General features: G+C 36.3%; 1 protein-coding gene across 6 annotated transcripts in view; it reads right to left on the reverse strand.

Annotated features, from left to right (window-relative positions):
• The window catches only part of LOC146761092 (uncharacterized), a 349,547-nt gene that overhangs the window by 315,858 nt on the left and 18,098 nt on the right, over window positions 1–15,591 (reverse strand). For all 6 annotated transcript variants that reach the window (XR_014945937.1, XR_014945936.1, XR_014945938.1 and 3 more), the window contains exon 3: window positions 5,631–5,754. The gene's annotated coding sequence lies outside the window, so the exon portion shown is untranslated. The remainder of the gene's footprint in view (window positions 1–5,630; window positions 5,755–15,591) is intronic.

A 15,591-nucleotide genomic window follows, 5' to 3' on the forward strand; every position in this document is an offset into this window, starting at 1 on the left:
CTAGCAAATTTATCTTTGTTAGATACAGGAATCCACAGTCATCACCTCACAATGGAAACAGAAGGAGTGTTTTCTATGGCTAAACATTTTAAACCGTTTAAAGGGATCATCACCACATATAATAGCAAGTTAGTTTTGGAAAAGTAAGTGATTTGAAAAGAATGGATATTATCATTGTCTTACTTTAGTTTCATTTGGAAGTTTGGAACTGGCTATAATGAAATTGGTAGGCAAAACACTTTCTGAAGAAGCTGTTCTAAAAGAGTGAGAAAACTGCAATATCTGGTTTGAAATCTTGTTTCTGAAGCTCAGGTAAGTTTAACTATTAAATGACAACATCAGACAAGCAGAACGTTATCTAACACTCCATCTGCAAAGGAGTACCTTATGCACATGATCTATCTCATATTTTAATGATACTAATAATGTTATTTTTCTTTAGTGGTGGGTTTTTTTCCTGCATCATAATTACATCTCTACAAATACTTCACCAGAAAGTATGGAAACTATATGTTTTTTTTCAACGTGGCATTTGAGTAAGCCTTAGAAAGCCCCCAAAAGAGCATAATATCAGCACTTAGTAATGCCAGAGCACTGCAGTAAAAGCCTTAATCGGGGCTATTAGTTAGGTTGAAATATATCCTGATTAAGCGACCATCCCGTTAAAGTAAAGTTTTCCTGAACCATCACTTAACGTAAACCAAATGTCCTGTGCAACTCCTTCTTTCTACTGAAGCATTTTGACCCTTAGCCACCATATTAACACCTCTAATTGTAACTGACAGGGCAATTTCCTGGTTGCCATTGTGTGAGACAAGCAGCGAACACTAGCCACAAGCAATTTATGACCTTTGACTGTCATATTAATGCTTTTAATTGTAACTGACAGGGCAGTTAGGCCAAAAAGTGTCCCGACAAAACAGTTCATGCAGTTCTGTAGGTCCTGCTAAAGTAAAGGAAGAAGCATCAAGTCTTAAGGGTGAAGACAAATAAGGAGAAAGAAAGAACTCTACCTGAAGTGGACGACAGTTATCAAACTCCTCAAAAATATCACAATAATTTGCATTAATTTGCCATCACATTCCCTGGCTAAAATTAAAAATAAAAAATAAAAAAAATAAAATGAAAATTTACTGAATGTGTGGAATTTTGTTTTAATTTCTGAAACAAATTTCCTAAAATATTTGACAGGAAAATATTCTTAAAATCCCTCCTATTATATAATTTCTCATTTTGACAAATTTCATATTCTTTGTTAAAAAACACATTTCCTCAATATTTCACATTTAGAAACATAAATATTTTCCCATTTCTTAAGTGAAGAAAATTGTCTACAGCCTTGGAACACGTGTAAACTTACACAGATCCAGACAACTGCAGCTGAAGCATTCTATAACATGAGACTAAATAAGCAAAAGGTTATCTCTACTGGAAGAGAGGGAAGTGCTCTGGATGATTCATACAGTTGTTTTTGCTAAGCTGGCCTCTAGAAGGTGAAGCATACTCACAAATTTTTGAGCAAGTCTTACATTCAACAGGCTGTAAAGGCACAAATTAGGCGGTGGAATGATTCCTCTTCAGTTGTATTTTACTTCTATGTGGCACAAACACTCAATTAAATTTGAGAACTTGCTTACATTTGTTTAATTTAACCTGTGGATTAGTCATATTTAACTATGGCAGTTTTTAGATCCTTCCTTATTATAAGTTAGCAGTGCTTTCTTCTAAGAAGAAAGTAGGACACTACTATTAGATGAAATCCAAACCAAACCTGCACAGATACTCTTAAAGATATGGCCAATTTCTGTACATTTCAGTTTCTTCCAACAAATCACCCAATTTTGTTAACTTCCAAGTACATTTTTCTTTTTTCCAGTTGTCCAAGATTCCCCTGCCCACTGTTTCTCTCAAGAAGTAAAAAGGAGAAATTCACATGAAATCTAGCAAAACTAGATAGTCCAAGTGTTATCAAATACAGGAAGTCACCATCAGCTGAAGTAAATTACAGTCCAAAGGTACATTTCCATGAATAGTTTTGGCAGCAAGGCTAGTTTAACTTCTGTATGCATCTTCTTGAACACAGAGCTGCCTGACACCTCAGCTGAGAATGAAATTACATATTATAGATGACATCATATTTTGCAGACACCAGAGTAGGAAGGTTCTCCTCCCCTTTTTACTTTTGACTGTGATTTCTTCTCCAGACTTGGCCTGTTCCTTTCCACATGCTAGCAGGAGAATTTCTTTGCTTGGCCAAGAGAGCTCAGTATTCCCCACATTAAAATATGCATTTTGGTGCAGCTAGTCTTTAACTAGTTTAGTGAGCTGAAATATCTCAGATTCCTCTAGGGAATTTCCATGAAATGGTAGGCAAGGGAAGGAAGGATACAGGCTTTTGGTAAGGCTGCATCAGATTTAGAGCTAGCCAAGCCCAAAAAATACTCTACAACTTCACCCTGAAAGGCAGTTACAGGGGGAGCATTGTCAAGAAAAACATCCCTAGAACTACATTAAGGATATTTATCATTATTTCTAAAACAGTAAAGGAACTTATGCCTTATTTTTAGAAATGCCTTATGATGGTCTTCACTGTAGCTTGCAGTCCTCCAGTGACTTTGTAATGGGCTTTCAGTGCTCTTGAACATTTTAACATGCCCAGGAGTGATCATATATGAAAAACAAATTTATGCTCTTCTTTCAAAACCTCTTATCATAAAAGGAGACACAGACCACCAACTTGCTGTTTCCTAAATATCACTTCATAGTTTAAGATATGTGTTATGTTTCATAAACAGTTTATCTTAGAATCATAGAATGATTTAGATTGGAAGGGACCTTTAACACCATCAAGTTCCAACCCCCCTTCTATAGGGAGGGACACCTCTCACTAGACCAGGCTGCTCAAAGCCCCATTCAGCCTGACTTTGAATGCTTCCAGAGAGGAGGCATTCACAACCTCACTGGGCAATCTGTTCCAGTGTCTCACCACCCTCATAGAAAATAATTTATTCCTAACATCTAGTTAAAGTCTGTCCTTTCACTACCTGCCCTTATAAATAGTTCCTCCCCAGCTCTCTCAGCCTGTATCCATAGGGGAGGTACTCCAGCCCTGTGATCATCTTCATGGCCCTCCTCTGGACCTGCTCCAACAGCTTCAGAAACTGGACACAGTACTCCAGGTGGGGACTCACAAGAGCAGAGCAGAGGAACAGAATCACCTCCCTTGACCTGCTGGTCACACTTCTCTTGATGCAATCCAAGATACAGCTAGCCTTCTGGGCTTCAAGTGCAACCTTCTGGGATGCAAGTGCAATTTAGACTACATAATTTCATGAACACAAATGAGGCAGAATTTGTAGTAAGACAGCATTTCAATAGAGAAAAATACTTAGGTTTCTTCTTGGCCTTGTAAGGTGCTTTCACTATGCAACGAACTCTCTCATCTCAGGATGAACAGGACGTTGGCCCAGGAATCTTAAGCTCAGACTAGTTATAAGCAGCAGAGATTTACATTGGTGCAGCTTCTCAATACGGGCTGGAATTGGAACATTTCATTAGGGCCTCAATTATTTATGAAGCTAGAGCTATTGGCCATGTAGCATAGAAACTAGTGACCCAATACTTAGGCAAGACCAGAACTATTGTGTTTGTTTTTGTTTTTGTTTTTTTTTAAATTAAAATTACAAGCAAATAAGAATTCGAGGAGAGAGTAAATGCAAATATTCAACTGCTACCGAAATTCCCATCATTAACAATATTTTCTCAAAAAGTCTAGTTTGCCTCTAAATACCATATATTCAGTTCTCATCCTTTTGATCTAGCTACATGTTTCTAAAAAAGCCATTTAAGAAAAAAACATCGCCACCACCAAAATGCAACCTAGAATCTTCTATTCTCTTTCTGTCAATAATACATCCTGCTACTGAATAAGAAAAGTCAGAGAGAGTCATGAAGCAAATTAAGATAAAAATACTTTAAGCAAATTAAAATGGGAAGCACTATTCTTCACCTTCTCCTGTCCTCTATTACTAGCCAAAACCTTCTGCTTTGCTGCTTGTATTTAGACACTTTTATCTGTAATCAGACTCCTAATTTTCTGATTGTGTGTGACCATAATTTAATTAAGAATAGTGTCTTTCAAAAAGATGGCCTTCTTAGGAAGCTAAATCTGATTTAAGTCCCTAACGTCAGACAAATCTTCTGTCTGTTTTTCGCATTATTAGTTGAGAGAACATAAACAAATTATTACAAACAACTGTTTGACAAGGACATACTCTAAATTGCTACCTGCCTAATAAGACTCTATGGAGATCCTAAGCTGTTTCAGATGAGGGTAGATGTTTGATCAGATGCGTGAAGGTTATTTTAAGCAAGCATGCGACTATCTTGTCTGGTCTTTCAACAGCTAGATACTTCTACAAAGATCCATGGGAATAGGGGGAATTCTACTTTAGTAGACTTTGCATGGGTCCTGGAGGACTTGCTAAGAATGCTAAATAAACACAGTCTCTCATTCCACCCAGCCACAAAGACCTAACAAACCATCTCACCCCCCATCCTGGTCCTCTGGCAAGCAATACCTCCCACCAGCAGCCCACACTCATCAATACACAGGAGCTCCTGATACCACACACCAGACCCCGCTGTGATGAGCAAACACCAATCAACAGCTCCATTAGCCTCCAGAGGATGGTATAGTTTGTTTACAGTAAATACTAGAGCTCTGCCAGAGGACAGCTGAACAGGAAATGCTGAGAAGTTTTTCCACCCTTCTATTGCAGGCCTATTCGGAAGTTGAGAGTTAACATGGAGAGGAACCCTGGTTGCTGTTTTCTTTTCCAAAAAAAAAAAAAAAAAAAAAAAAAAAAAGATAGAAAAAAATGCTGTTTTTTCACCACATTTTTCTTCCAGACAGTGGGAGGAATTTGAGAGGACAGTACAGATTACAGAAAAAAGTGAGATTTTGGGAGACATTTAGAGAGAAGATCCAGGAAGATTTGAAGATTTGAAATCTGCCCTGCATGTTGTTATCAGCTTACTCATGAATCAGAGTGACTGCCCTTCTCTGAGACACCAACAGAGAAAGACTCTTTCCTCCTCTACATACACTTTGCATAAAGCCTAGTGACTCTTCTCTGTTTGGAGAATGGATTCGCTTCTGACCCTTTGTTAACAAAGACAATATAATTTATTATTCATACATATCTGTAGTCAAAAGACGTGCACCACAAGTAGCTAATCTCATTCTTTGCTTAAGCAGTACATGACTGAGACATCACTCTGAATATTGCTCTTTTCCTTGGAAAGCAAGGATGGAATCGACAGGAAAGTCTTGGTAGTCTGGCAGAAATTAACTTGAGCCTGAACTTGCAGGGAGAATCTTATCTTGTGGGGCTGAGTTCAGCAGTAAAATGTAGTTGAAGGCTGGCCACAAAGCAGTGTCTGGAGTGATGAAATACATAGGATAGGTCAAGATGAAAAAAATAGGGCAATGGAACCAAAACTGTATGTTTTGATAGTTATTTCTCAGAAAAATAAAACAATCAAACAAACACAGTGAATAATCTGTTCAAGATAGTGTATGTCTTATTTGTCTTACTAACATGCTGACAAAATTCTTCACAACATACCTCAGTGAAGTTTCTATTGAGGACACATGTCATTTTCTTCTGAAATCTTCAAAAGGTCTGAATCAGTGTCCAGGCATGCTTGTAACATTTTGGATGAGCCCCTCTCATCATCCCAAAAGAATTCCTGAATTCCAAAAAAGAGGGGAAAATCTGTTATTACAGACAACCAAACAAATTGTATGTCAGCAGCTACGTGATCACAGCATTCAGATAACAAAAAATAACAAAAAAGAAACAAATTTCTTAACTAATTTTCAAGATGTTTCTGCATCGTGGCATGTATTTATCTCAGCTGCCAACTGCCAAGCTCTTTTCAAGTAACATTTATAGTGCATTCAAAACCCTGTGTGAAAGTACACCAGCAGAAGCAGTTTTTAAGACACTTTGATAAATGGATAAATGTTACATTGTAAAATGTTTATAGAAATCTGATTGAAAGAGCTTCTAAATGGTTACACCTCTTCATTCATCCTTCCATTAACTTAATTAAGCTAACCCATAGGTTTACAAACCTGGGAGACATAGAGAACTTGATCTGAAAAGAAAAATAAAGGGTTTAATCACCAGGCCAGGTTTTCCAAGTTGTCACGGCTCTAGTGTTTAAATGCTGCACACTTACATAAACCTAAACTTCCATTACTTGCCTGAGAGTCTCAGATCAATATTATAGATAAAGTTAAAGCTTAACGTAAACGATTACCCTATAAGATGATGGGAATAGTAATTTTAGTGAACAACAAACACATTAGTATACAGTAAGCTTGCACGGACATAATAAATTCATCAGCTATTTCTGTTGATTGATTTGTATTCCAGTTTAATTAGCCATGAAAGAGTCAATTTTTTTCCTGAAACTTCCCTCCCCCCCTTTTTTTGTTACAGATCACTACCACAAAGGATAATCCCCAGCTGTCAAGTTAAGGAAATTTAAATGGTAGTTTCTAAAAAAATCATTATGAGTCACAAATTAATTTTCATATAGACCATTTATACTTATTTCCCACTGTCTTTAGTTGGAAAATCATATCAGAATAATAATTAAAAAAAAAAAAAAGTGATTTTCTTAAATAAGTCTTTTAAAATTGGCCTTAAAATACTTTGCAGAGTAGCTCAAGGCAGTGGAGAAATTGACCCGTAGATGGGCAGAGATGCTGCAGAGTGGCACAAACACTATAATGTTGCTACTGTTTAACTTTCAGCAAATAACTTTAAGTAACACAAAGTGAGTGCTGTAGATCTATACTGAATGGGAAAGAAGAAAAGCATCTATCAATAAGTGGATATTTAAAAAAAAAAAAAAAAAAGTAAACAAATTAACCAGCACCAAAAAAGTATTTGTAAAATTCATAGAGAGTATCCATGTTTGTTTTAACTCACTGCTACAAAAGAAGAAGCAGGGAACAATAGTGAGGTCCAGCTGTTGTTTTTCTTGAAGATGTCCCAGCTCCCCATGCAAAGAAACTACACTTGAGATGAGCTGGCTGAGACAAATGTTCTGTCTACACTTTAAATGGCAGCTGGTTATTAAATGACTCCCAATAGGATGAACACTTGCTATTGACAATAAGGTAATATAAGGACCATGCAGAGCAATCAGGATGGGAATGTGAATGAAAAATCTTTAATCTGAAATTACAGCTGTCAGGGTTGTATTATAAAACATGAAAGTTGCAACTGCACTTAGAATTAATGTGTCCCAAAAGCCAAGTTTCTCATAAAGTGCATCTTGCAGATACATCTTTTATAAATAGACTACTGGTCTTCTATAAATCAGTCCGAACTGTAGCCTATACTAAGGAATTAAAAGGGTCATCTCATCTGGGGTTGGTATTTGTTGAACAGTATTTGGGAAAAATGAACATTGATTTACAAAGTCCAACAGACATGGGTGCTAGTATTACTTTCTAACGATATTTACTGACTTCAATGTGTCAGACAAATGACAATTCTTTTATTACAAGCCTCAGCATGTAAAAGCATCCTTTTCAGGATAAAAAAGCTTTTTAAAGAGTGACACTAGTTAAAAATCTCAGTTAACTGATTGCTGAAGCAACAAATATGATACTTTTTCCTTGCATATGGTTCAGATGCAAAGGGGTCAGACTAGGTAGGCCCAGCTTGATGGAACCATTTGAAGGCCAAGCACTACAAGGTAAAATTAGTTACCTATGCTATTGCACAGCTCCATAGCCCACAAGGGTCATTTCAGTTCATTTCCCATGAAGAGACAGAGCTGATTCTGTAGACTGACTATTTACATAAATTTTGTGACAGCTCATCTTGTGTTCAAAAGTCATATGTATGCATTTGGTGGCACCTCTGTACTGATAACTTAAATAAGACAATATTAAAATGTTCCTAAACTCAAAATGCTGCTTAGAAATTCTTGAATGATTTGTGAGCACACCTGAAACTTAATCTAAAAGCCAAGTTACCACCATTCAAATTCCACCTGCCTTCTTCCCTAACAAAAGCTCTGTCAAGATGCAATGAATCTGTGCTTTGCCCTGGAATTGCCAACAAGTGTGCCAAAACAACAATGTTAGCAGACACATAGCTAGGTTAAAAAATAATAAAAAAAAATAAAATAGAAGAGCATTTCAATGATGATGAACTGCAGATCTAAGATAAAAATAAATATCAGCTTTATAAAGCTGTATGATCAGCAACATGAACAATTCTGTGAAGGGATTACACCAACGAAATGAATCAGTTCTGCATATGCAAAATATTGTGCCCAAGTATGTACTAACGTACATAGTACAGAGTACTGTAGTACACAGAACTTCAGTACTTACACTAAAGCTTGTATTTTTTCTTCACAGTAAGACTACAGAGGATATTTTCCAGATTCATAATACATTATTTGTGTGTTTTCTGGTATAACTGGAAGTCTGAAAACTTTAGGACAGGGTTTAAAACATTCTGAAAAAGAGCCTTGAAGAAACAGACAGCAAAAGTTTCCAGAATTATGATTTTTGGAAGTTGATTTTGTTGTTAGACTTTAGATAGTTACAGTATTTTTCTCTTCAAATTTTCTAGTGTCTCTCAACTTTGTTAAACTTAGTATGTTTCAGCCTCGAAGTGTCTCAGACCATGATGTTGAATTCCCTCTAGGTATTAGCTGGAAAAGTATCTTAGCATCTGTGCTGAAGAAGCATATAATCATTTCCATTTGTCAAATATTTATTTGATAACTCTTCCCAAGAATTATCAAATAAAAGACTAACTCAGCCTAGAACATGTGGAACGTGTGGAACAACATCAATGAATGCAACTTCGAAGGAAGAAATTATATTTGATAAAGAAATTCAGTTGCCTTAAAAACACAAAAAACCTTTTCAGGGCTATGATAGAGATCAGGAAAGAGCAATAAAGATACTTTTCAAGAATTCCAACCAATCAAATAAAGACAGTTATCCAAATGAATAAATTAACCCACTCCTCCTACAAACAGGTAAAAACAATTACATGTAATTTCATTTTTCAGTCAGTCCTCTTTTAAAAGTGACTGAAGAAACCAACAAAGATACTAATTTGTTATCAGATCTCTGTATATGAATGTACTCAAAGATGGGCAGTCCTGATTATTTGTTTTACAGAGTAGAAAAAAAAAAAGAAAAAAATCCCACAATATTGAAGATAAAAAGAAGGCACACATGCATTTGAGTTTTGCTACCTAGCCCATTTATTTGTCTTATCTATCTGGGAGGTCTTGTCTTTTAAAGATTTTAAGCTCTTCAGAGTGGAGGCCATCATTAGCTTATATGTTTGCTCAGTGTCTAGCATAGGAGAGTAACACCGGTTGACAGCTCGAGGCCACAAATACAATTAGGATTTAAATAAAAGTTGGTTTGGGTTTAAACAAGCCTCATATGAAAGGGCTCTGCAGTTGTGATGCCTCTAGAACACAGGAAAGGAACTACAGAGTCTTTCATAGTAAAGATTCAGGGAAAAAAAAAAAAAAAAAAAAAAAGAAAAAAAAAAGAATTGTAACAGAAAGAGCTGTAAGACAGGTAAAACAAGCAAATAAACAAACTTGAAGCTCTTTGAATGAATACAGCCTTTTTCACCTAGCTTGTTTCCTTGGTTCACTAATATCGATGTATTCAGCATGGTCAGAAATTCATTGGTAACTACTTAATAAAAGGTAGTACTGCTGTCTTGTGAGGATACCCCAAAAATAAAGATATACAAAAATAATAAATGATCAAAACATCTAGGGTGTAGTGTTATGCATCTCCATTAAAGCAGAATGAATATCTCAGACTGTGGCAACCAGCCTCGCATCACATAAAGCCTGAGACACTCTGAATATTTCTTTGGGCTGTTAGGTCATGTTTCCAAGGCTTCATACTGTCACTCCTTTTAGATGATGATACAGCTTTCTTCTACCAACATTTTAAGCACTGGAATTATCTTCCAAGAAGTTTAAAGCACAAAAGTAGCGCATGGAACTGTAATTTGTAAATCTCTCAGCAGTAAGATATGTAACAGCACTTCCCATCAGGAGAAGTGAACCCACATGCATTTAAGATGTCAGGCAAACCTTACTAATTACCAAGGATACTTGAATATTCCTTATTACACTTGAAGCAAAACTGCTGAAAATTTGTTTGCTCTCTGTAACAACTGCTACCACATAGTTGAAATGTCAAAGTACTCCTTGTACCCCAGGCATAGCTTCTTTGGACACCATGTTTCCCACTCAAACAAATAGCCACATTTTTTTCTTATTAGGAAAATGCAGGCCAGAAGTCCCACAGTGGGAAATGTGCCAAACAAATAAATTACACAGCAAGTGCAAACAAGCTCTTCCCCATCTACACCTAAAGGCTGGGTATTATCTATTAGTGGTTGTTTCAGCCATTCTTTGTCTTCCAGAATTGAAAACGAATGAGAAAAGAAGCAGAAGGGAGTGCTGGCATCATACCACTCATTGAATGAAAATTTCAGATGGTTTCTTAAGGGAATTAGTTTGATAAAATTCCTCATTAACCAGGAGGCACATTCTCAAAATGAGATCAGGCTCTAAAAAACAGACTGTATGAATAAAACAGTATAGACTTGCTATGGTAAGTCTGTACCTCAAAGATAAACCTCCAGCCAGGGTAAACATTATTCCCCTGCTGTGTTCTTGACTTGTCTAGAAAAGTATGTCTATCTTTAAGTAATACTGCACAATTCTGGCAAGAAAACTTCCTAAAAGCATATGTTTTCATCTTTAAAGAGCATCTATTATTCTTCAAAGTAAGCTCTTTTGAAACAACTTTTGCAGTGTTTCCTTAGTCTGAGACTTATTAAGTCAAAAGATAAATCTTTAAGCACACACAAATCTGCAGCTCCTGAATCCAACCACTTGCTCCTAGCACCTTCCATTTTTTCCTTGATCAAAGTGCAACCAGAAACAAAAGCTGCAGCTGGCTCCAGCACCAAAGCTGGGGAATGGCATTGCCCAACATCTGCCGGCTCTGAAGTTGTTCAGACTTTTTTCTTTAAAAATTCAATTCCTAGGCTCCCAATCTCCTCACAAAAACATGCCACGAAAATAAACAGGCAACTGTTACTTTAGCAGGCCGTGAGCTTCCAAACAGCAAAAGCTTAGCTTTGGGGGTAAGAGGGTCTCTGTCTTCCCCACCTCTTCTCTCCCACTACTCAAAATGCACCTCCAGAAGCACATTCAGGGCAGGATAGGGAAGATGCCAGCCTGGTTTTACTTCAAATATTTCAAAAATCCCTCTCAGATAGATATTTTTAAATAAAGTTGTGCAGCTCTGGCACATCGACCATATTTTCCACGCTGGCATGTATTTCATCTGGAAAGAAATTGTTCTGGATATCTTTTTCCTAGTAAAGTATGCCAAAAATCTTAAATACATTCAATGTCATCTCACTGTGAACCAAGTTAATCCTGTGAAGTTATTGTTATTGTTTCAATTATATGAAACAAACTACTGTATGAGACTGAATTACCAAGAAAATCAATTACAATCTAATCAATAAAATCAAATTTGTATTACAATTCATACTTTAAACCATAAAACATTCTTGCATAAGCTTCATCTTAATTTCTAAAAAGGGTCGACACGGCATTTTGTCTTGCATTCGCAAGCTATCTTTTCCTATTAATTTGCTTTGAACAAACAAGTAAAAATGAAGAAAATATAAAGGAAGTTCTTGCTGCTCATGGTTCTCCAACATATCTCTGGCTGTGTGCACAAGCAGTTAAAACATGCAAATGCAGTTTGGAGGAAATTCGACATCTCTATTATAGATGAAAGGTAAACAAAAGCAGATGAAGGATTAGTGCAATTCCAAATTTAAGATATTGCTCTCAGTGACTTATAATAAAGTGGTGTTGCATACGGTGGCATGTTTTAGATGACATTTCAATTGTACAAGCAATTTGCATTCTATCTGACATTAAATAACGTTCTCGTTATTATGAATTCTGGCGGCATCCTCGTCTCTACAGCATAAAGATATGAACTACGAGGCACATCTTAATGAAGGGAGTAAGTTTTCCTGTCAATCTGAAATGTGAGACAAGGCTGTACCTGGGCTAAACCTCCAGTAACATTATTGTGAGTTGCCCACTTCTGACATAGTACAAATCTTCAGCTAAAGCATTCTTCTTATTAAATAAAGATCTATAACTGAACACATGTATCTGTAATATCACTACAATCCAAAGAAAATTAAAAGACAGATTATGTCCAGGATATTACATGCACCACCACAGAGCACTGCGAGAATCTGGTATGATCCTGTTGCTAAGATACCTGGCTAATGCCACGGAAACAAGCCCTCCGTACTAATCTAGCACAATCCATGCATGCTTCCACATATTTTGGCAGGGGAAAGTAGGAGTCCACTGACAATGGCTTGGGATATTGCTAGCCATCGCTCCTGAATTCATACATTTTTTATCACTGGCCGGTAAGCTTCAGCAATCTTAGCGAAATAAGAAATGTAACACTCTGTTAATGGCATTTGGGTGCTTTATGCCATTTAAAACAAGTAAGATTACTTTTTATCCTCCTGCATAGTCAATAAAAGTTGCTTAAAAAGGTAATTATTTAAGTGCTTTTGGTTGCAAAATTGTGGTGCTCCCAAAAATGACTGTCCTTAATCTTTGTGATTTGTACTGTAATATGCACATAAATGATGAACTGCATTTGCTGTCTCCATTGCCATCTTCAAGGAGAATGTAATGTAACAGTTTCCCTGGATGCATACTGAATAAGCAAGCGGAAGAATAAGGGGAATAATTTTAACACAAATAACTCAGAAGTCTGTGCTATTTAAAACTGCTTATCGGCTCTAAGCCCACTAGTATCTCTTTAGCCAATAGATTAAAAAAGGTCAGCATAAGAAAAAAAAAATTAAGGAAGGGGTGGAGGGGAAAGTGGAAAAGAACAGAGAAACCAAGAAATGGAACACTCATTCTATGATGCATGTAAAAATCCTACATGGAAGGAAACTGCTTCCCCAAACAGCCAGACTAGACTGCAGGCTTTTGGCCAAGCAATATAAGCGTAACAGCAATCATTTTTAAATGTGAAAGACTTTTGTCTTTGCTGATAAAGAAGTGCACTAATAAAATATTCCTACTGTAAATTCACCAAGAATAATAATAATAAAAAGAATGTAAATTCACTGCCCGTCTTTTCTGCAACATGATCTCTCCCAAGCATCAGTGACAGTAGCTCTGCTGAGCTCAAGTTATGATAACAGTAACTTTTGCAGATGTTCAAAACTGTCAAATATTATTCACTAAAATGTCAGAAGATGTGATAAAAAATAAAAACAAAAGAATTCCTCTGCAGTAATCAGTTGAAGTCAGAAAGGCAGAGGTCATGAATTAATCTCTAACTATAAAACAGTGAGTTGTAGAGGAATAATGGAAATATTATACGAAAGAAAGCAAGCAATTGTGCATGTGTATGTATGCCCTCACATACATGAATAAGTGAAAGATACATTTATTTCCACATTACATTTTCTTCCAATTCATTCACAGTGCAGATCAAATGCATTTTTGTTAGAGGAATGTATGCATCACAGATGCAGAGGCCTAGAAATTATTATTTTTATTCACTTTTGTTTTCCACTCCATGGACTTTCAAGGTCATTTTCTGAGACTTCTCTCACAAGGGGCCCTATGGACACCCAACATCATTTACAGGGTTATGACAGCTGCTTTCCATACTGTACTCCTTATTCTTGTTGAAAACCTACCTAACTTTCATCAATACAGGCCATACAAAACGCAAAAGCCAACATATGAAGATGCATCTTTATATCTTTGGAAGTCCCCAGGGACTTTATTGTAGTAAAACTATTTCTGAATAACTACCTTAGGGCAGCATACAAGGGTAACTGTATTATAAAACAGGAGATTGTTCATGACAATGAAGAAATAAATCAATAACAGGTGCAGGTATCTCAGAAACTGTTACTTCAACATAAATTGTCCCTGTAAGAAGGACAGAAAAATGTTTTTACAAACCTTTTACTTTTTTCAATTCTCACTGGAATCCAAGTCAGAAGAGAAAATGGCTGTTTGCTTAGAATAAAGTGTCTGAGCTATCTATGTGAACCTGACTGTAATGGCAAAGGATGGTGCAGATCAATATCCATCTTCTTCATTCCTGAAGTAATAACTTTCAATAGGAAAATCTATTTACTTTTACTTACCTTTATTTTATTTCATTTTGCTTTAAAGAAGTCCATTCCAGAGGGAGGGTTTAGATTGCAAACACCAGTTAACAAACTGATGATTTAACTAAGGACTATAGGCCAGTAGGCATGTTACCATTCGCTGTCGCCATTGGTTAACATTAAGGAGAAACACATCTACTTGGAAAATTTATTTATTATATAAACAATGAGTACTACAAGACATTTAGTGCATACAACTCCCAACATATAGCACACACCAGAAAGGTCAATCAGAACCAAAGGGTAATTTGTCTAATCCTTACTTAGCATGTGCCCAGAGCTGGCCCAGGTTCTTCCCTACAGCAACCAGTGTTCCCAGAGCCACAGACACCTGCACAGCCTCCTACCAGGGTTGCTGACTGCCAAAGGTATTCATGGCACCATGCAACAGTTTGCCACAGGCAACTGACAGACATGAAACAGATTTTTGCCATTAAATCACAAGGGTTGATCCCATCATATTCTTAGATCCACATATTTTCAAAAAAAAAAAAAAAAAAAAGCAAATGAAACAAGAGGGGAAGGAGAGTAAAACAAACATGAATATTATCCACTTGCATGTATCCACTTTAAAGAAATTTGCATTCACAAGAGAAATTGCATGGTTAATATGACCACTAATGTTATATACTTCCCATCTATCAAAAGAGTACATTTATTTTGTTTTCTCTTTATCCAACTGGCTTTCAGAAGTAATACAAAACTTCATAAAAGCACTTATAGTATCATCTAATATTTTCTATTAGAGGGTTTTATTTTAATTATGCACTAAAACTGTGAATCAGACAGCGTAACACCTTCGCAATAATCACTGTTTTCAAGTCATATTAGCTAGACTGCAGTGAAAAGCTTACTCATTTAGAATTCAGTGGAAAAGCTGAAGCTCATTAGAAATTAAATGTATTAAAGTACAACTGTGTTTTCTGCAGTCACCAGTTTTCCCTCCCTGCTGCAATCGCCTACAATAAAATTAAAACTAGACTACAATTTTCCCCTCTCTTAATATTTACATGTAACCATCTGCTTTTCCATAATACACATTTTCATGACTTTGGTAGCAACAGCATCCCTCACTATTCACAGCCGTGTCAATATTGAAGCCCAAATAAAAGAGACTACAAGAGAGAATAGAAAGACAACACTTTATTCACACTGCGAATTTTATTAATAATAATTGCTAATTAATCTTAACTGAAGCAGCAGTGTAAAACCTCATGTCTGAATTCCAGGTTCTTAC

Source organism: Coturnix japonica, chromosome 4, assembly GCF_054131305.1.
Source record: "Coturnix japonica strain WE chromosome 4, WE-NBRP24, whole genome shotgun sequence".
Classification (NCBI taxonomy): Eukaryota; Metazoa; Chordata; class Aves; order Galliformes; family Phasianidae; genus Coturnix; species Coturnix japonica.